Source organism: Aricia agestis, chromosome 12 (genome assembly GCF_905147365.1).
Source record: "Aricia agestis chromosome 12, ilAriAges1.1, whole genome shotgun sequence".
In the NCBI taxonomy this organism is placed as follows: Eukaryota; Metazoa; Arthropoda; class Insecta; order Lepidoptera; family Lycaenidae; genus Aricia; species Aricia agestis.
Genome location: NC_056417.1, coordinates 6650216 through 6673349, shown reverse-complemented (window position 1 = coordinate 6673349; position 23134 = coordinate 6650216). Strand labels below are relative to the sequence as shown.

At 34.7% G+C, this 23134-nt stretch overlaps 1 long non-coding RNA gene across 1 annotated transcript; it reads right to left on the bottom strand.

Moving 5' to 3' along the window:
* Positions 1-10706: 10706 nt before the first annotated feature.
* On the bottom strand, positions 10707-19015 carry LOC121732443. Its single transcript, XR_006036374.1, has 3 exons — positions 18952-19015; positions 13977-13979; positions 10707-10717 (listed from the first exon to the last, which is right to left on the bottom strand). It is a non-coding gene; the product is annotated as an uncharacterized LOC121732443 (long non-coding RNA).
* Between the last annotated feature and the right edge of the window lie 4119 nt (positions 19016-23134).

Sequence of the window (23134 nt, the reverse complement as noted above, 5' to 3'; positions counted from 1 at the left end):
CTTGTTGACCCCATTACAAACCCAGGACCTAAATATTACCCTCCTCAATATAAGGACTTGTGTCGAGGAATTTGAATTGTTCAATACTAGCTGCCGCCCACGACTTCAACTGCGTGAAGGCTCTATGGCACCAAAAGTAGGTGATCGTGTGATAATATTATGTAGCCATAGACGAACAGACAAAATTCTAAAAACTACTTTTTTGTATTTAATTATAGGTATACTATATTATGTAAAGATTTATTATGCCTAGATAATATTTAAAATTAATATGTAACTGGAACTGGTGGTGCACAATCAGGTAATTAAACATAACATAACGTATCTTAGTCGGGATTCACGACTGTTACTGATTTCACTCTCTATGTACGATAAAGCAATTCTATAAAGTACCACCATCAAGGAAATTGATTGCTAAGCAGTTGATAGACCAACGTCTTTTGGTCGGGTCATGTCAATTCAATGTTAATTGTGATCTGTCGGGCTGGGTTTGACGTAACGTGACCAAACTACAAAGGTCCCCCATCTGCCTACTGCCTAGGAATCAACTTCTCTGATAGTACATATTTCAATGAGTAATATAACATATTTAGGCATAAATTAAAAATAACTTAAGTATCCTCATAATTTTATGCGTATTATAAAATTACACATTAAGTACAAATATAAACTTTTTATGAGTCCTGCCTAACGACCATAACCGGCCTCTGGTGTAAGTGTAGTCCGTAATTTTGAGAATTTTCTACATAATTTGAATAAAAAACGAGCCGAGGTCTGCGGGCGACCCGTCCGTAAATGAATGTCTTTGAACTGTTAATTTTGTGTAGTATTAAGCTCTATGCAAAAGATCAAATGTAGAGAGAATAAATAAACCTTTTCCTGTTACCAGTTCTTACGCTGGTTCAACACCACATATTAATAAATAGTAGTAATCAGTAGCAGGACCATTCTGAAAGTATTATTGAACAATCTGATAAGAAACAAAATATTTTAAATTTAAACTTTGGGAAATAAATGCGAACATACACAGAAATAAACAAAAAATGTTTTGTATCTAACAAAACATTTTTCGTTTCTTTCTTCTTCTGAAAGAAATGAAACGAAAGAGACTTCATTTAGTAAGTTCGGTAAAAAGTAATATTTGAATCTTTGGTTATTATCACGATGGCTGATTTCAGTCCTGCATCGTTCCTTTAACTCAAAGAAAATATAGCATTTGATGTATCAAAAACTCACATAACACATGTGAACATGTACTCCATATTTTCTCTAAGGAAACTGCTTCGTCGCTTTCTTAATAAATATGGCTTTTTACTGCGAACGCTCTTCTATTAAAGCACCAATTAAGACAGTCTTCACATGCATACATAAGGCGAGATGTGAATTTAACGAGACACCGAAAATATACTGTGAAATGTTAGGAGTGAAAAATTAATGACAGAATACTAATTACTAACCTTTGAATAGAAGTCCTGAATTTTGTCCTGCGTTTTCACCAAACGCATCCAAGACAGCGCATGGTTAAATAAAACATATTACTTAGTTTTAATAGAGAATTATATACTTAATATAATTTTTTGGATATAAACAAAGTTATAAATTACTATATTTAAAGTATTTCGCCCGTATTATTTTATTGATGTGACTAAATAAGTATGTCACCATGGCAACGTCCATCGCTATCCCGTCGCACAAACAATGGGTCGCCGTCAGTCTCGAGTTGTAATAATTAACTATTATTCATTCAACATATGCACTTATCAATATGAAAAGTACCCCGTAGCCGATTCTCAAACCCACTGAATATGCATATAAAATTTGGTTAAAATCAGTAAACTCGTTTCGGAGGAGTACGCTATCTAACATTATGACACGAGAATTTTAAATATTACATAAAATTTTAAGTAAAATGTTACTCCACTAACAAAATATAACAGATTGTAATCAACTAGAAAAAAATCAATCAAAACAACAACAGCCGGTTGACAAGCTTAAAGTCAAAGTTTTAAGGACTTTTACGAAGGAAGAAAATTCAAACTAACTAGGTAAAGTGCAAATTTAGGCTTTTCTTTTTATTTCCATTTCAAACTTTAACGGATAGTAAGAGGGAATCTGCAGATTAACTAGGTAATATGCACGTTAACGTATTCTGCATCCTAACGGTAACATAATATTATAATTATATTAAATGAATATTGTTAAGTTCCAGAGTGGAAGTCGTTGGGAGCTATGTCACAGTTTATATCTACTAGTACAGCTCCTAACGCTATATTTATATTGAGTAATGTACTGATTGTGTATTCCATATTATGTAAGACTCATTGTAAAACCGATTTGACATAATTAAAGTTTATTTATATTTTATTTATTTATTTATTTTTCAATATAATAGTTTTATTTTATAATATTATAACATCCATTTTAGCACTAATTTTCCACGAAGCAACGTATAAAATATTGTACAAGAAGGAAAATGGGGAAAAATACAGAAATAACTTATCATCCATGATCCAATACATTTTCTCTCTTTGTGTGAGCTTGTAAATATTGTTCATGGCATAGTTTATTATTTGCTTTGTCTTGTGACAAATATACGGAACGATTTCTTCATAATTGTCGCCATTTGATATATCTTTATGTTCTTAATATATCAATGGCCAAAACTAGGATCAAAGCCACGTTCTATATGTAAAAGTAAATGTTTAATGAAACATCTGTTATAAAATATATATTTGAAGAAAAATAAGGTTTTATAACAACATTATGATAAAGTTAATTTATTTGAGAAATAATTACCTTGATAAAAAAAATCATTAGGATGTAAATTATCTCATAGTTTAAATTCTTCTAACTATACCGAACCGCGTCCAGATTGGCCAAAACCGTTGCGGCCGCGCAGACATTGGTGTAAAACTATTTCGCCATGAACAGGATTTGTTATTAATCGTATTTATCTGTGGCTTACAGTGATGTATTTCATACAAATATGGCATATTACATTTCTATTATGTTAATAAATTGTATACGCGGAAAACGGTCACGTACATTGAAAACATAGAATTAAATTATCACCTCATAAATGCTGGTTTCCCCGAAATTATTCATAACTCACTGATATTACTGAAGTTTGTAAACAGCTATTGACCAATACAAAATGTTAGAGATGTTTCACCGAGGATTATTGTGTTTGTACTACTAACTATTATTTGTTTTATTGGGTTTAAAGTTTTATATGCCAGTTTTTGCCGTGGCTTCAACCGCGTGATTTCTGGCATACAAACTTTTATAGTGGATCAAAGTTGAACTAACTACACCGTGGAACTTCTTATCCTTTTTTATATCCATAATAATTATGAGTAATGTCACTCACAAATAACCTTTCGATTGGAGAAAGAAATTCTGAAATCGGTATATTCAGAGTTCACCCCCTACAATATCACAAGCTTACAAACTATTACACACTTTATTATACAAACTACACGTTTTATAACATTATAAGTACCTATAGATTTATAATGTTAGTAGAGAATTCTATAAAATCTGCGAGTAGTGACCAGCTTCACTTTGTCAGAGTTTTTTAAATTCTTTTATTCAAAGCATTACAATATACAAGAAAACATGACAGTAGTTTCCCATACGAAATCTAAAAGGTTTATAGGTTTGGGAGACTGGAGAGACGTGTTTACATACTATTATTAAACTACTTTAGTATATTATTTTATAACTACTCTTACATTACATAACATTTTAGGTTAACAATAATTAATTACTTAGTTTTTCTTTTTTTCATATTTTTTTTATCTTATCTACATTTTTTTACATGAAATTGTACAAAAAACAGTATGAACATTTCCCTTCTTCAGAGGTTCTCATTTAATATTTTTAGTGTGAAATGTTCTCGTTTGGAGTGTTCCTGTGCCCACATCAAAGCCGCATTCACACGCCCGCACCCACTACACCACAATTTCAATGTTTGAAGACGGCATGCTCGAGTACTTATTATTGTTAGGGTACAAACGTAAAAAAATGTTTTATGTCAAAAATACCTTTTTTACTTGTGTACTAGGCGGTTTGTAGGGTTTTTATAATATTCTGTTTTTACAAAAATACAACTTGGGTCCAGTCCGACACTTATGAAATAGACAAAATAGTCTAGCATCAAACTAAAAACTGTTAATTTTTTGGAGTTTTCAGCTATATAAAGTGGTTTACTAGTAATTAGTTTAACATTAAATAAGATTAATTTACATTTTAGCATCGAAGCCATATTAATTTAAATTAAAATAATAAAATTCTGATAAGTACTGGAGAAAAACTTAATGACAGGAAAAATATTATCATGGTGCTATCTTTTATTTCCTTAATTTTATAGTACGACGTGGTGTTACTTAAAATAAAATGAATTAAGCTAATTAAAAAATAATTCATGGCGTCCGAAAGTCCGTTGCACCGAAGGTTTCGCGGAAATCGTACATTTTGTCGGGATAAAAAGTATCGTAAATTTCATTAAATTCGGTTCAGCGACTTAAGCGTGAAGAGGAAACAGGCAGACAGACAGACACAGTATCGCATTTATATTATTAGTATGGATATGGATGAAATTCATCAAGATTCTCTCAAAACTGTATTATCTCACTCCAATTCCGGGAACAATCGGAGGCTGTTAATTTTTATCTCCAGCCAGTAAAACCAGTTATAAGTTAAAGTCACTGGTGCAAACTTTACAAAGTTAATCTGCATAAAAAATGAGGCGCGCTGGCGTCCGTTTTTGAGTGGCTAATCTCTTTAAGATTAAATGTAAGAAAATACGAGGTTTTAGCTCAGCTCTAGACCGCGTCATTTAGAATTGCAAGGATTTAACACCGAACTACGAGCTACGACAAATAACGTTAATTCTGAAACATTTTGTTCTTGTTAAAAGTTTTTATACTTGTTAAAAAGTAGTGGTTATATTATAGTTTATTACATACAATTAATAACATAATTTCAGAATCCAGAAATCCGATTACCCTCAATAAGTCTATACAGTACTCCAAAATTAATAATGTGCATGAATGACCGTGTTACAAAAGCTACAGGAATACGAGTATCACGATAAACTTTGACTAATACATGAATTATAAACGCAATGCAATTAGAAAATGCAATATCGTCTACCGTCTCTCTTGAAATACGACCGTTGCCGAAAAATTTCGAAAACTTCCATGCGCATTATCACTTTGGGAGCACTGTACTATTAATCGTACTACACATTTTTCCTTGCCGATTCCTTATAAGGTTGTGTTTAATATTGATTCGGTTGAGTCTTTCGTGCCGAAGCATGTCTTTCTTAGATTTTATATAATAACTAGATGACATTAGCAACTTCCTTGTGCCAAAATTCGTCTATCGCGCATAAATCGTACATCTTTCCGGGATAAAAAAATGTCCTATGTCCTTTCCCGGGACTCAAGGTATCCATACCAAATTTCAGCAAAATCGGTTCAGCGGTTTGGGCCTAAAGAGGTAACAGACAGACAGACACACTTAATATTGGTATGGATATTTTATAAAATCTGCAATACTCATAAGTCATCACCTACATAGTTAATTTGCAAGAAAATCAAATCATATTTTATGTAATATCAACTTAAATTAAACTGTACCAAAATATGGTTGGCATTTCTAATTATAAAGCAAATCAAAATACCAATATACCCTCATTTTCATTCCACGGCAATGATTAAAACGATCAAATTACATTTAATGCGCACTTAAAATTCCTTATTATCTTTCGTAATAAAACATAAATAAATTCCTTAAAAGCCTGTTGATCTTCTTCAGGTGGTCCGCTTACAGCCTTAATAAGGGAATTACTGCCTCCTTTACATTTTACAAGAATTTGCTAATTTCCATTGTAAGCCCATACATAATTAAACAGATTATGTTCCGATCAATTTGTAAAAAAAGTATTTTATTGCGTATTGAGTACTTTATTGCGTACATTTAGACATAGCTTTCTTTTTATAGAAAATGATAAAAAAATTATGATTTCAAGCTAAGGATTAAATAAACATATTTAAAGAAATTATGAAAGCTTTCTTTAGTTCAATATAATATTTTAGCTGCAGTCTACAACTTGGTTTACGAAAAGATTATTTATGATTATTATGAACATTATCTCCTGCATGGTGTCATATTTTCCGGTCTTATTCCAGCAACATAACTAACATAACTTTACACACAATATGAAAATGTACGTGCAACTTAAAGTAAAACGCTGTCTCTTTTCTACGGTACGAATTGAGCGCAATTCTTTTCAGTGCAGATACTGTAGATTGCTATTTACAACCTCTTTGTGGTGTAATATACAAAAAGCAACATGTGACCAAGTGAGTACCGTGGTGCATCTTCCGAATAAAAGATTTAAGAATTTTAAGAATTAAGAAGCGAAACTGTGTACGGTTTCTGTTAGTTTTGCTCATATGCTCATAGAAATATTATTATATTATGATGAATGTGCTGACAATAATTTCAAATTTAGGACGGACTGTACGAAAAAATACACATTTTTAGGTGTATGCTAGTGTAGAAAACAGGACTGTAAATGTTTATAATCACTTAAATATAATATTATAATATGTATAACATTATTTGACATCACATTTCCTCCATATTTTCACATTACGTTTTGTCATTGAACTTAAACTGAGTGCGTTCTACATTATTTTTCCCAGTTACTCTTTTTTTTTTTAATGAAATAAGGGGGCAAACGAGCAAACGGGTCACCTGATGGAAAGCAACTTCCGTCGCCCATGGACACTCGCAGCATCCGAAGAGCTGCAAGTGCGTTGCCGGCCTTTTAAGAGGTAATAGGGTAATAGGGGAGGGTAGGGAAGGGAAGAGAAGGGAATAGTTGAGGGTAGGGAAGGGAATAGGGTAGGGGTTAGGGGATTGGGCCTCCGGTAAACTCACTCACTCGGCGAAACACAGCGCAAGCGCTGTTTCACGCCGGTTTTCTGTGAGAACGTGGTATTTATCCGGTCGAGCCGGCCCATTCGTGCCGAAGCATGGCTCTCCCACGTATAAAAATATACTTAAAAATCATTGTCATATTTTCTGTATGAGCATCAGCTTTTAGGCTTTAGATGATAATATTATTAATTACTATCATCTACTCATGTGAATGTAATCAGAAGGGCTATGATTATACAAAACCTATCTATACTAATATTATAAATGCGAAAGTGTCTGTCTGTTACCTCATCACGCCCAAATCACTGAGCCGATTTTGCTGAAATTTGGTATGAAGACACTTTCAGTCCCGGGAAAGGATATAGGATACTTTTTATCCTGGAAAAAACGTACGATTCCCGCGCGATAAACTAATAAGGGCACAACGGAGTTCCCGCAACTCCGTTGTGCCCTTATTGGTTTATCACATTATCATCTAATGTTAAATAAAAGTCCAACTATAAGGCTGCGTTTCCACCAGAGATAGAAGATTTTTGAGAACCAATAGAATCACTTCATTGACATAACCTTGCCATGATATCGCTCGCATCGCGCGGCGATGCTATTGGATCTTAAAAACACATTGCTCGCAACACATCTCTGGTAAAACGCAGCCTTACTGGAACATTATAACAGACGTAATTAAAACGTTCCTTGCTTAGCCTTTTCCAGTCTATCACTTATCACGAACTTGGGAGTTGTGTAACAAGTTAGCTTCCGTGCTAATTAGCTGTACCATTGTAACGACTCACTCCAAACTTCGCTGTTAATGCTTATTGATGGATAATGGAGTTAAAACTTCTTTTTTGTTATGAAAGTGTTGCTTTTTGTGTAGAAAATTAATTTTTAGATTGCATTTTGGTAGAAATCCATACCCATACTCCATACTAATATTATAAATGCGAAAGTGTGCCTGTCTGTCTGTTTGTCTATTACCTCTTCACACCCAAACCGCTGAACCAATTTTGATGAAATTTGGTATGGAGATACTTTGAGTCCCGGGAACGTACATAGGATACTTTTTATCCCGGAAAAATGTGCGCGATAAATGGTTTTTGTCGCAACGGAGTTGCGGGCGTCATCTAGTTAATAGTATAAATGTGAAAGTGTGTCTGTCTGTCTGTAACCTCTTCACGCCCAAATCGCTGAACCGATTTCGCTGAAGTTTTGTATAGCCAGTTTTAAGAGCGACTTACGAAGAACTTAGTCAACTGTACCTTGATTAATTGCTGTCTCTCGTCCTTGATTGATTACGTTGGAATATTGGTTGAGACTTGACTGATAGTGCAGAAACACTTTGTTTCATAAAAAAAAACAACGAGTTGGACTCTAGGATATAAAAATGATACAGCAGCATACATTTTTTCACGAGATGGAAAGAGAGGGAGATGTCAACCCTCTCCTACTCCGAATAAAATATCCAGCAGTATTTCCGGACCAATACGACCTGCAAACCTTCAAGAAAAGAGCGTGTTCGCTCTTAAAAGGCCGGCAACGCATCTATATATAATGTTGCTTGAGTCAATCGGCAATGGTAGTTGCTTTTCATCAGGTGACCTTTTTTGCTTGTTTGTTTGCTCCCTTATTTTATAAAAAAACTAAGCTCACGGATTCTTAATCAGGTCCATAAAGTTAATATACCTAACGGAATAGAGAAACAAAGGCCTGAGCAAGCGAGATATTACTATCAGTAAGAGCGCTTACAGACGAACGGCACGTGTCGGCGGCACGCGTCGGCGGCAGTCGACGGCAGACGATGGCACGTGTCAGCGGCAGTCGACGGCAGTCGGTGGCACGTGTCGGCGGCAGTCGCCGGCAGCCGTCGACAGTTTATCACGCTTGCAGTTGTGACGTAGCGCGTAAAGGTAAAGGTCCACAGGTCGGTATCGTACGCAACGGACGTCTCACATCAAACAGATATTTTTTTTTACAGTACGTCCACTGTATCGGCAGCGTACGGATTACCGACTAGACAGTATGTCTATCTTCAAATTAGTCCAAACAAAGTTTCTAAGCATTCATTTACTAGGCTATTCGATAATCCGTTCGTCCATCAAAAATTATCCGTTTGATGCAAGACGTCCGTTGCGTATGATACCGACCAGTGGCCGCTTACCCTTAGGCGGTACGGTAGGCAACTGGGGGCCTAACAACACCTCTACTAAGCGACACCGTTTGACAGATAAGCAATAATTACTTTAACGTCAAGCTAGCGATCTTAAAAAAGTTGATATTACACAGCGGATTTAACAATATTTTGCATTTTTTTACAGTTTTTAGTAAAATTATATTTAAAAAGTGAGTACGGTAATGTAATTGTAATCTTACAACAAAGTTTTCTGGAAACATGATCGTTTTAGGAAAGGTCGTGGTAGGTCCCCTGCATACGTCATAAACTGTCAACGGCTGCCGTCGGCTGCCGTCGACTGCCGTCAACTGCCGCCGACACGTGCCGTCATGCCGCCGACTGCCGCCAACACGTGCCGTCGACACGTGCCGTTCGTCTGTAAGCGCTCTAACACTACATGCCAGCAGAACCAATTTTTTTCATCTGTTTGACGTCCAGACATATCGTCACGTTGACAATTTAATCTCTTAGAAAGATGCTTGTGTAAGTGTATATGTAAACAAATTTTTACACACAGACATAAATCAATTTCAGTTTCGTTTGACAGCTCGAGATTGTTGCTCTATTCTGCTAGGTATATTAACTTTATGATCAGGCCACGTGTCTTGTCAGGAGTTCAACATTTACCCATCTCAAAAAGTGCACAACGCCACTAAAGAACTTTTCAATTCGTAAACTTCCGTAAAATAAATTTCAAACGAATTAAATCGCCAACTGGCTTATTAGTATGAAAAGCGTTTCATATTTTGCAAATACGAGTTTTTAACTTTGTTCCTGATCTAGAGTTAAGTACTAGTTTAACTTTATATTTTCCGATTTAAATAGAACTTTTATAACTCGCTAAACTCCATATAGATAGTTCCAAGTTGTTAGAAAGGACCTGCATAACAGTTTTGTAAAAAATGCTGTGTTTTTGTAAATATTGTCTTTTGTAATTTAGTTTGTAATATTTTTTTCAGTATATTTTGATGTAAGTTTATTGTTTTACTTGATTCAAAATATTATTAGGATTACAATATGTTTTCTTTCATAAAATATTTTGCACTAAGTGTCGTAAAAATTGCTTAAGCAAATTAAGCGCGAGGATGCAACAGACACTCACACATATTATCATTAAAGACTATCTAAAAAAACTGTGCAAATATTACATACATGGAAATATTACATACATACGGGTCGAATTTTTTTTGAAGTCGGTTAAAATGTCTCCGTCTTTATACCTCCTACGTTCTAAATTTTCGTAGCACACGCATGCTACAAGTTGCTCGTAGCGCCATGCTACGAAATCGTAGCGCTACGTTTGTAGCATGAGCTACGAGACTGCATGCATGGAGAATGGAGAAAGTAATATAATAGTAACAACGAACGTGGTATGAACTAACAATATTACGGCGGGTCAATTCAGACAGCAACGCGACGAGGCGAGGTGAGGCGCGGCGAGGCATTTTGTATGGATTTGACATCTGTCAAATTTGACAGATTTCAATTGCGTGAGACGTCTTGCGAATCTGTCAAATCCATATAAATTTAGAAATGCATCTACGCGTCGTGTTGCGGTCTGAATCAACCCGTAGTGGATATAGTAGCGGCGTACTACTAGAAGTTCGCAAGCCAAGCAAGGTAGCTTCATTGCATAATTATAATTTTGTTATGCATTTTCAATCGTGCATATGATTTAGATAGATATATTTACTTAATATCATATAAAGAAAGATATTAATTATTACTGACGACCTCTGTGGCTCATTGGGTGGGCTGTCGGTAGCTCAAGCCGGGGGTCGCGGGTTCGAATCCCGCCGGCGGAACAAAAGATTTTCAAAGTTCCTGGGTCATGGATGTGTATTAAAATATATGTGTATCATATAATAAAAATCTTAAATATATGTAATATGTATAGCATAAAAAGTATTAAATATATTTCTGTTGTCTGGTACCTGTAACACAAGTCCTTCAGGTACTTACCGCGGGGCCAGACTGACGTGGTGTGAAGCGTCCATAGATATTATTATTATTAAGATATAATAAAAAGATTTTAAGATATAGACAAAATTTACACAATCTTAGCTTAATAATTTAGTTTTGTTTTTTGCGATTCATCGTTTTATTTCAAGAATAAAGTTAGTGGGTATTAATCATATTTTTTTCGACTGCGGAAAAATCAATTCCCGTAGTTCTACACGTAGTCTAGACCATCGGAATATTAACTCTATGGTCTAGACAATTAAACGAAATAAAGAGGCCCGTAGACTCGCGATAAATAGTAAATGATTCAATGAACATTGAACTATTTTAATTTCCAGGATTCATAATGTTCTGTATATTATTGACATTATTTTTAATGTCATGTTATCTTATCCAAATATCCATACTAATATTATAAATGCGAAAGTGTGTCTGTCTTTCGGTCTGCCTGTTTTTTACCTCTTAACGCCCGAATCGCTGAATTAATTGTGGTTTAATTTGGTATGTAGATACTTTAAGTTCCGTGAAAGGACGTAGGATACTTTTTTTGCCGGAAAAGTGTACGGTTGCCGCGCAAAAAACGAGATTTTGCGCAACAGAGGTGTGAGTATCATCTAGTTTAATATAAGTAAATGTAAATGCGATTGTAAAATTGTATTTACATTATCTTATATTGTTGAGCCTTGGATATCAGTCAAAATTTCAACTTTCGATTATGCATTAGGCTCTTTAGCCATTTTCTGTTTTTTGTATCGCTTATTTATTAGTATCACCGATCAAAATGTATGGAATTGACATAACACCAGTCGGAAGGCTTTATATTATCGATGTCAATTCCTAACATTTTAAACGGGGATTCTTTAAAAAACTGATAAAGAAAATGTCTTGGCTTAAAGGCTACGCAAAGGCAGGTTTTTCCAGTTTGCTAGTTTGATCGTAGCGATGTATCGCAGGTCTATGAGCCCCTTAAACAAGTGGTACAACGTGACAGATCGATCGCGACCGACTTTGCGGATCCTCTGACAAATTACATCGAGCTAAATAAATCAAAATGTATGTATTTACACAAGAATATTGAGGAAAATGCCCGGGAAGATTGATTGTGATTTGATTGTTTTTTAAAAAGTTCTATGTGTGTGTATGTGTCTAAATTGTAAAAACTTCAGTCCCTGATTCTATATTTAGGTGTAAATTCTAATAAACAAATAAAAAAATATTTGGTGGTGTAAATACATACATTTTTACGTGGTAGAGCCATGCTTCGGCACGAATGGGCCGGCTCGACCGGTGAAATACCACGGGCTCACTGAAAACCGGCGTGAAACCGCGCTTGCACCGTGTTTCGCCGAGTGAGTGAGTTTACCGGAGGCCCAATCTCCTACCCTATTCCCTTCCCTACCCTGTCCTATTCCCTTCCATTCCTTACCCTCCCCTATTACCCTATTCCCTTTTAAAAGGCCGGCAACGCACTTGCAGCTCTTCTGATGCTGCGAGTGTCCATGGGCGACGGAAGTTGCTTACCATCAGGTGACCCGTTTGCTCGTTTGCCCCCTTATTTCATTAAAAAAAAATTTGGATTCTAATATTATTTTCAAATTATTTTTTTTTACCGCTGCTAATGCGCCTAATGGTAAAAATTTAAAATGAACTGCTCAGCTAGGTCAAGTCAGTTAGTAATAATGTATGTACTGACTAGTAGTATTCTGGTTACTGACTTAACAACAAAGCTAAGAAATTAATTAATGGATAAAAAAAAAGTACATTTTACTATGTTTAACATTTTTATAGAGGGTAACAAAACTACATGGACATTTAGATACATTTAGGCTGTTACGACAAAATGAACGAGCGCGAAATAAGAAAAATAGTTAACAAGCGAGACCATTAAATTAGTCTTAGAGCTTTTGAGAGCTTGTAACTCTTTTAACTTTGTGTGTTTGTTGGAAAAAGAAAAAATAAATTCCTAAGAAAACGGACCATTCCCTGCCCCTTGTTAAGTATCGGTATTGTTAGCCTTCGCTTTGTGCCTCGTTATGTGAGGTTTCGTACAGGATATTGGATGAAACAACTTCCATTCAAAACTATTAAAGATCTAACCATCGAGTTCACATGCAAAATCTGTATCATAATATTATGTCTGTTCACTCTATAGGGATCGTGCATCTGCATGAACAGTGGCAGCATTAGGCAGCCCCTAAACCTACAATAACATTTAACAATATTTTATTGAACAACTTATTTTACAATAAGATTGAAAGGCCAATAATATTCCGTAATAATGCATACCGTCTAGGGGCCCGCTTATTATGGCTGCCATATACGCTACGGTCTACTGGAGAGGTCACCTGTGCAGGTATGCTGTGTCAGTCGAAAGAATTTATTTTCGATTTTGCGCCGGTCGCCTGCGCAGGTCCAAAAACTGCACAGGTCTATTCCCAAACACATTCCGATCTACCTGTGCAGGCATACCTGCGCAGGTGGACCGTTCCGGTAGACCATAGCGTGTATGGCTTACATTACTTTAATTTAAATAATCAATTTTAGGATACAGATGCAGGACAAAAGTTGCCGCCATTCTTTGTATGTGATGGAGTTTTATGTACCCTCGATGTTATTAGTGCCAACAAAGAAATTGCAACAAGCAGTTGACAGGTCTACGGACGTTCCCTATAATATATTTTACTTATAACGACCGCAAACTCATTAACTGAATATATCAATGTACAGGCCTTACAAATAGAAATTTTAATTCATACATATTGTGTTTCGCTTTGATGTAGGCTATTAGGAAAAGTAATAAACAAATAGGTAGGACATCATAGCTTGTACGCTAACAATAATAGTTTAAAAAACGCTTCATTTTTTTTTAATTTAATAAACTATTGCTTTGTACTACCTCTGCAAAGTTTCGAATCAATTAGGCTACTGGAGATAGGTAGAAATTGTGCTCAAAGATTATAAAAGCGTATTAAAAATAATCACAGAGGCAATTTTTTTAAATGAATTGTGGCAACACTTAATTGCTCCCACGTTCCAGTTATGTATCAAATATTGACGCAACTAAGTTACAAGGTATTTGTATTCAAGTCACCGCGAACCTGCCACGGCACGTCCTGCCCGGGTTATTTGCATCTCCCCACCATTTTTAACCTAAAAAGTGAATCGTTATAAAATTTATTTACTGTAAATATTGAAATTATGAACCACTAATGATACACAATATAATTATATTATATTTAAGAAGAATTGATCAGTCCAATCGTATCTGCTACCGCCAGAAAGTAGCTAAAACATCGGTAACGAGAAAAATGCTCCTTGAAAAAATCCTTAAATGCTAAAAACTATGAACAATATTCATTTATAGAGAAACCGTCACTATACAGGGTGTAACAAAACTAAGTGATAATAGTTATAGTGTGTATGTGTTCCTTGTAATATAGTTACTTTTGTATGGGCAAGCGCCCCATAGTCACAAGTTTCCCCATACAAAAGTGAAAAAAAAGATCTTTTGGCGCTGCTACTTTCACAGTGAACTCTCTAAGAAGAACACGTACACATCCTAAAGTATTATCACGTATTTTTTTACACTTTGGGTAGAAAAAACAATTTTGCGCTTCACTGATTGTAGTTGTTCACACGTCACCAGCGATTTAATCTTTTTATTTATTACAAAAAACTAACCACTAAATATGAATGAACACCTTCTTCATATTATGATATAATTTATATTATTTTAAACTTTGTCTTTGTATTGAGTGTGCACAATAAAGTATATTTTCATTTTTCATTTCATATGACTATATTCCTATTAACTTTGTGTTTATGCTAAGCCTAAATGCAACAGGCCACTAGGCTTTAGAGTCCAGAGCAAGGGTGGCCAACACGCGGCCCGCGGGCCACATGAGGCCGTCTGTTACCTTGTGGCCCGCGGAGCCGAACACATTTTTTTCAAGTAAAAAAAGTTAATACTAAAATTACCTCATATACCTACTATAAAAAGCAAACTACAAACACTTCTTTTCTTTTACTTTTAAAATCAACACATGCTTTATCTACATAAAGTGGGGCTGACTTTAAAATAACGTACTGAGCGCGTGACTGGGGTGTGTTTTCTATGCTAATTAGTATTACTTACTTATTATATAACTAAGTTCTAATAGGAAAAATTTGTATCCGATTTTGACTGTGCGCAGACTTATCTGGCGCGCACTACAAAATTTGGTAGTGCGGCCGGAGTAAAATTCTACTAATTTATTCTACGAATTTTGACCCAAGTATCGAAAAGGTTGGCCACCCTTGGTCTAGAGCATGCTAAAATACAGCACATAATTATATGCATGTACTTCTATACCTAACTCTTCGACTCTACGACCTCGACCTAGTATACTTTACATTATCAGCAAATTATCACTTCATTAACTAAATATTTTACTTTATAACTCTCAAATTTTTACATTGCTAACGTAACAAATATGCCCCGCGTCCTGAACTCTGGTTTGAAAGAACATAATTACGCAATTCATGCTACAATTAGTTGAATGTAAAAAGTTTACTTCAAAATCTCCCATTTAGCGCTCGCCCAAAACATCACCATTTGGATCTTATGTAGGCTTGGCGCAGACGAGCTACTTGCAAACACGACTTGTCACTTTTTTTTAAATAAAATGAAGGGCCAATCGAGCAAAAGAGTTACCTGATGGAAAGCAACCACCTTCGCTTTGGACTGGTTGGACTTTCAGATTTTCGCAACTTCATAAACATTCGCTACAAAATAATTGTGTGGTAAATTGCGTTTATTGCTACAACGAGTTGTTAGGTTATAATAATATCTTAGAACCGTTATATCTTGTTTTTAAGTTATTTAACAATCTCTTGGAATTTTATGTACAAGAACTTTTAATAATGTAGAAATATAATAATTGGATTTTGTATGGTGTAAAAAGGGGAATTGATATTTGATACACTTCAATTGCATGTGATAAGAAAACGACTTCAGTAACACAGTAGATGGTTTATTTATTTATATTATTGCACAGGTTGTACACAGATACCAATTTTGTTATAAGTTGAGCCTCTTCGATAGCTTAGTAATGGAATGCTGCCTGCTAACATCGCTAGGCTTTTTATACCCAAAATCTACAATACAATTCAACAACTATTTTTCTTACAATTAATGACAAATTATGTAAAACTAGAACAATTTGTAGTAGTATTTGTGATACTAATTTTGCAACAAATTTCACTAAAGGACAGAGTCTAAACCTAAAAATATCGTTATGAAAAGTTATGCTACTCAAAATAACTGAATATTTTGAGTAGCATAATTATTATTCTTAATTTCTAGAAACTTCTACGGAAGGTTACTTCCGTAGAAGTAGTTATAATTAATACAATATTATAAATTATAAAACAGGCCTTATCATTACATAATAAATTATACAGAATTATTAACAATCTAACTTTAATTTAATGATTCAGTTTCAATAAGATTATTTACCTTTCGTTATAGTGATAATAGTAAATACAGTGTTTAAAAATCCACAACTATTTAATTCGTAACATATGAGATTTTTAACAATTATCTTTATTTTAATATATCAATAAAATCGTGGAATTAAATATACGAATCAATATATTACAGATCAGTTTTGACTCCAGCCATAGACAACGCTACTCGTTACATTGAATTTGGTTTCTTTACAGCGTGTCTGTTAAAGGCTCTTATACATCATCATTACACAATATTGTTTTAACTGGCAAATTTAACGAAACAAAATTATAACACATACAACATACAAATTTAAAAATGCATCTAAGCATCGCGTTGCGGTCTAAATTGACTCTTAGTTGGTTGCTAATGCTAAGTAGGTACTCATATACGGTTTTCCTCGATAGTTTTACTCCAAATCGAGTAATATTTACTGTGTGAACCGCAAAACTGACAGCTCCTGATAGCTCGAAGGATTGATGGAACCGGATCGAGCCGGATTGATGGAACAAAATATAATATCGATTTAGAATAAAACTATCGAGCAATGTGTGTGAATGTGTGGACGAAAGCCCGAACCGCGGATTTTCCTCGCCTTATTGCTCGATTGAGCACAACCGTATGTGAGTACTTGGCATAAAGCGGTTTTTATCGGACGTGCAGTCTCTCGTCTGCACCGACCCTTGTTTGTGCGTCATTTGTCTTAATGATGATGTTTCGTGGCGTTCCGAGGGCCGTAATTATTTCAATTCACATTTTCCTGTTTTTACAAAACCATAACAAATTACACCCTAGGCCTTTTTAAATTGCAATTCGCTTTTATATGACGAAAAGTTTGTCAATTAAGGCACTTCACGTATTAATATTGAAATTAATGATAATGAAAATTTAATGGTGGATTTTATTATAAATCCGTAATGGTTTGTGCATTGAAATTGCAGAATATGTCAATACTAATAATGTAAATGCAAAAGTCATGCTTGCGCCACTGAACAGATTTTAATGGAATTTAGAAAACGATATTATAGATACATTTTGATCTGAAAATATGTACGATTTTCTCGTCGATATTTCGTGGTAATAAAGTTATGGGCACGGAATTATCTGTTATAAAAGTAGTTTTGATCTAAGATAGTTTAAATGATGCAATGATAGATTTCATACCAAAATATTTTTTACTCAATATAAGAATCTTTTTCACAACTGCATTTTAATAAAAATCGTCGTGATCATTTTTCTTAACCTTAAATATTTCCGTAGCAATTAAGACATTTATACGTCTTCTGAACTTAAAATTTATAACTCTGTATTTATCTGGTCGCATTATACAACCATTTCACGTACCTCATAACGTAGTCAAGATCATCAGTACGTCATGTGTCGGAAATTGGTAAATCATGGGCTAATTGGTTGAGCATTTGGAGCATCGGTATTGATTTTTGTAACCTCATCAGTCATTAGTCATCATATTCGGCAGAGTTTGCTACGTGTGTTGATAATGTTTTGAATGACATACATGTTAGTTGAGTGGTTGAGTTAGTTTGCTAGTACATGGACGATTCAGCCCAAAAATATTTGAATATTGGTTGTCTGTGACTTTTGAAGACATGATTGAACTATAACTTAATTTAAATAATGTTGTGTGTTGTGACCATAAAGTTAATATACCTAGCGGAATAGAGAAACAAAATCCCGAGCAAGCGAGATGTCACCATCAGTAACACTGCATGTGATACATGACAGCAGAACTCTTTTTTTGACGTCCAGTCGGCACTTATCGGAACGTTGACAATTTAATCTCATAGATTTCATGTTCAATCATACTTGTGTTAGTATATACGTACACATATTTTTACAAACATACCTATACCTACCTCGTGTTATACTTAAAATACCCCGCAAACGATCAATTTTTTTGTCAAATTTTACGTGTTTGTCAAACAGTTTGATAGTGTACAGCTTTGTTTGAAGCGTTTGTCAAACAAAATACGTGTTTGACCTGTTTGAAGAAAATTTGGATTTGCGTAGCGTTTGACAAACGTGTTCCGCTGTATTTGTCAAACAAGATCTCAGTCGTTGATCTCGAGTTCGGGTGGCATCATCGCAAATCTCGGCAACATGGCTACAATGACAGAAAAAGACAACTTTCTAGTCTATTGACAACTATAATGACAACAGTTGCTGGGATACATTAGAATTATTATTCTATTGAGAATTTTTCTATTATTGTCTATATTAGAATATATATAGAATATATAGAGAATTTGTTTTGACTTATTTATTGACAATAATTCAAAACTCCTCTGAAGCAACTGTTCATTATCTGTATAATTTTAAGCACGCAGCACAATGAGACGTCAAGTCAAGATGAGGAAAAAACCGATTCTAGCTAATTGTTTGACAAACTTGTTTGATGCACGTTTGTTCGTCTGCGCTGCTGTTTGTCAAACAAATTTGATCGTTTGCGGAGTTCTTAACCAATGTAAGTGCATCTCGTATTATAACTTAACCAATGTGATTGCAAGTCATTAAAAAAAGTTATAAATTGTCGAGTACACTTACCAAGATTATAAAGTAATTTAAGACTTGGTTCACACGGCACAATTCTGTTGTGATTTTTGCACTATACGTCTTAACATTCATACTTCGATTGTACTGCAACAAATCGTGCAGTACAATCGACGTGTAAATAGTTTTATGCATATTATATGCGCCACTGTTTATTCGTTAAGACGTATACTGCAAAAAAACGTGCAGGAAACGTGCAGGATTGTGCCGTATGAACCTGATCTTAATATTTACGTTTATTTCTTATTAGTTATTATTTCTTTTTCAAGATTATTTAAATGACTCAGACCAAGACATCTTTTCATTATTCTATCAAGAAGTTGCTTACTTATTAGTTATAAGTTTTATTTCTTTTTTCAAGATTATTTAAATCACTTAGACCTAGACATATTTTCATTATTCTATCAAGTTGCTTTGACATTCGATTCAAACGTAAACTAATTATCTCATTTTCGTTTACTTTTCGTAATCCTCTTCAAAAACAAGATGTGTTATTAAATTAAAACTTTCGAGAGACATAAAATCGTCTCGGGCTATTAAAATTACTCGTGAATAAAACTTTATATTACTTTGAAATAAAATTAAAGTTTTTAAAGAGTTCGTGAGAAATTTCGAATGTTTGATATGCAATTGAAACTGTTGTTTTAGCCTACGAATAATAAAAACTTCAGTCCATGAAGAGACAATGCCGAAAAAAAGGCTGTTAAATAAATACCTATGTAATTTATTACATATCTAATATTTAAAGTTCTCGTGTCGCGGTGCTTGTGCATGGCAGGGCTATTTTTAAAGAATATTTACGTGGGAGAGCCATGATTCGGCACGAATGGGCCGGCTCGACCGAAGAAATACCACGTTCTCACAGAAAACCGGCGTGAAACAGCGCTTGCGCTGTGTTTCGCCGAGTGAGTGAGTTTACCGGAGGCCCAATCCCCTACCCTATTCCCTTCCCTTCCCTTCCCGTCCCATCCCTACCCTCCCTATTACCCTATTCCCTCTTAAAAGGCCGGCAACGCGCCTGCAGCTCTTCTGATGCTGCGTGTGTCCATGGGCGACGGAAGTTGCTTTCCATCAAGTGACCCGTTTGCTCGTTTGCCTCCTTATTTCATAAAAAAAAGTACGAAAATGTATACCTAAAGGTGTGCACACTAAACGATTTGTATCGGCAGATAATAATGTACTGAAACCCCAATTTGGGAAAGATGGGATGGGAAGGGAAGGGAAGGGAAGGGAAGGGAAGGGAAGGGAAGGGAAGGGAAGGGAAGGGAAGGGAAGGGAAGGGAAGGGAATAGGGGAGGATAGGGAAGGGAATAGGGTAGGGGAATGGGCCTCCGGTAAACTCACTCACTCGGCGAAACACAGCGCAAGCGCTGTTTCACGCCGGTTTTCGGTGAGAACGTGGTATTTCTCCGGTCGAACCGGCCTATTCGTGCGTATACGTAGAAGAGCCATGCTTCGACACAGCACTTCGGTACTGAATAGCTTCCGATCAAACTATCGGCCGACTTAAAGTCTGCAGTCTGCGGGGGCTCTAACTTCCACAACAATAAAGTAGCCCAATATACCAACAAAACCTCCACATTCGATATTCAAACACTATCAAATTCATTTCATTTGGCAACAACGCAACATAATCTATCTGTAAAATTGAACATCAATTTACATTTTAACTGCAATTGTGAATCAAATTGGGGCACAACTTTAAATATTTGCGGGCACTTTCTATTATTAGGCCCCGACGGCCTAAAATTCGACAAAGCCGGACGCGGCCCATTCATTTGGACTCTCCATTAAAAGGGTGCTTTTAACTGCAGCTAATTTATGCCGTACCCGGGACAGATTACAGAGCGGACTGTCCGTTTAGTGCAGTTTGGACACGCATCACTCCGGATTGTGGGACAATTCCGATGGTATTATTTTAAATAAATTGTGTCAGAACTGACACAGTCAAGCGTCAGCCGTAGAGATGGTCAGCTAATTTATTTAAAGTTTAACTGTCGATAATATTGTCCTATAAAAGTATCGTGATTTATCATAACTGTCAGCAACTACCTGCAAAAAACACAATTGTCAAATAACTTAACTCTTAAAAATGCCAGCAAGAATGTTACCAAGTGTCTGTAGGTTTCAGAGCGTATCAAAGAAATATAATACACTAGTAAGTAGTTTATTTTGGCGCAACTCTGTTGCGACAAAATTCGTTTATCGCGTGGAAACCGTGAATTTTCCGGGATAAAATACAATTGGAAAATACAGTTTATAATATGATGTAACTTTATTAAAGAAAAAAGTTTGATACAAAATCTGCCCTCTCTTTAGTTCCCTTTGAGGGGTAGGGGGGGGGGGGGGGGGGGGGGGGAATTTTATACACCAGATGTTAAATTGGAAAATACAGTTAATAATATGAAGTTAGTCCATTGAAGAAAAAAGTTTGATACAAAATTTGACCCCCTCTTTGGTCCCCTGAGACTGAGGGGGGAAAAAATGTATACACCAGATGTTAAGTTGGAAGAAGATAAATATATTTGCGAAAACCGTATTCAAATCGGATCAGTAGTTTTCGTGTTAAAGAAAAAAGTTTGGTACAAAATCTTACCCCCTCTTTTGACCCCTTAATGAGGTGGGGGGATTTTTTTTTTACACCAGATGTTATTATAATAATAATAATAATTTTTATTTGCAAAAATATGGTACAGAGGGTGATACAATTCAAGCAGTGTTTCACATATTTTGTCGATTTTTCGACGTGCAAAATGTTAAATAAATGTTAGTCAAGTTATTAGAATTTACTTACAGTTAGTTCGTTAGTTTTTACATAATTGTCTACCTATTTATACTTATATCAAAATATTCTTATTAACTAATTTAAGTTTACATCATTATTTGTCAAAGTTTAAGTTAGTATCATAATAACCATTCAGACCTAATGGAAGTATACTTATTACAATAATTTCCCCCTTATAATATTATGTCGAAATTAAATTCATCGTGATTCATTTACAATAATAATTGAAATATAGTATGTCAAAGGACTATTATTCATACTAGATAAAAAACAAAATAATAAGACGAAGAAGAAGAAAGAAAAAAGTCCAATGTCAATGGTTGTTTAGAGATTTTATAAGAATATGGCCTAATACGTGGCATAAGGCACTACCTACTTATAAATATCTAACCAGTAATAGCATAAGACACTTCGTGATCATAGTCTTACAAAATACAACATCTAAGACAGATTTTGGGATATGGTACAAGGATTTAATTCACTTATTAAATCATTCAATAAGTGGTGTGCATGATCAAGGTACCCTTTTTATTGCATTGTTTTAAGTAAGTAATTAATATATTTTAATGTCCTAGATGTTTCTTATTCTAAATAAGGTTTTTACAATGTTTTTTTTAGCACCCAAATACCATGAACTATGTCACCTGTGTCACCTTCATCAAATAACCTTTTGAATGACCTTACATGTGGTGCAGACAATACAGGTAACCCATATTATTATATTAATTTACATTCAAATACCTATAATAATTATAATTGTATTTTTATTAAATTAGTAGACTTAAGTTGTAACTTTAGTTTTTTTTTTTAATTTTCAGCACACCGAGTGTCACAAGCTCACAAGATGCCGTAGTTTCATTAATAGCGATGTTCTAAATAATATGTCAATGTTACTTAAAATACTAAATACCAATTAATTATTATGAATCAAATCAAGTCAAGAGTACATACTAATGTCAATCTAATAATAATTCTTAAATAAGTCAAATTAATAATATCCGATGTCCAAATTAAAATAAACATGTCAATATAACACTATTCTTTTACTAAACAATATTTTAAATGTCAAATTAATATTTATTACAAAAATTCATTTAAAGTATAGAAACATTTGTTAATCAGCCAATTATAAAGTTGTTTCTTAAAAGTTGTGAGGGTTGGCTGTTCCTTGATATCTTTTGGCAATTTGTTGTAGATTTTCACCGACATA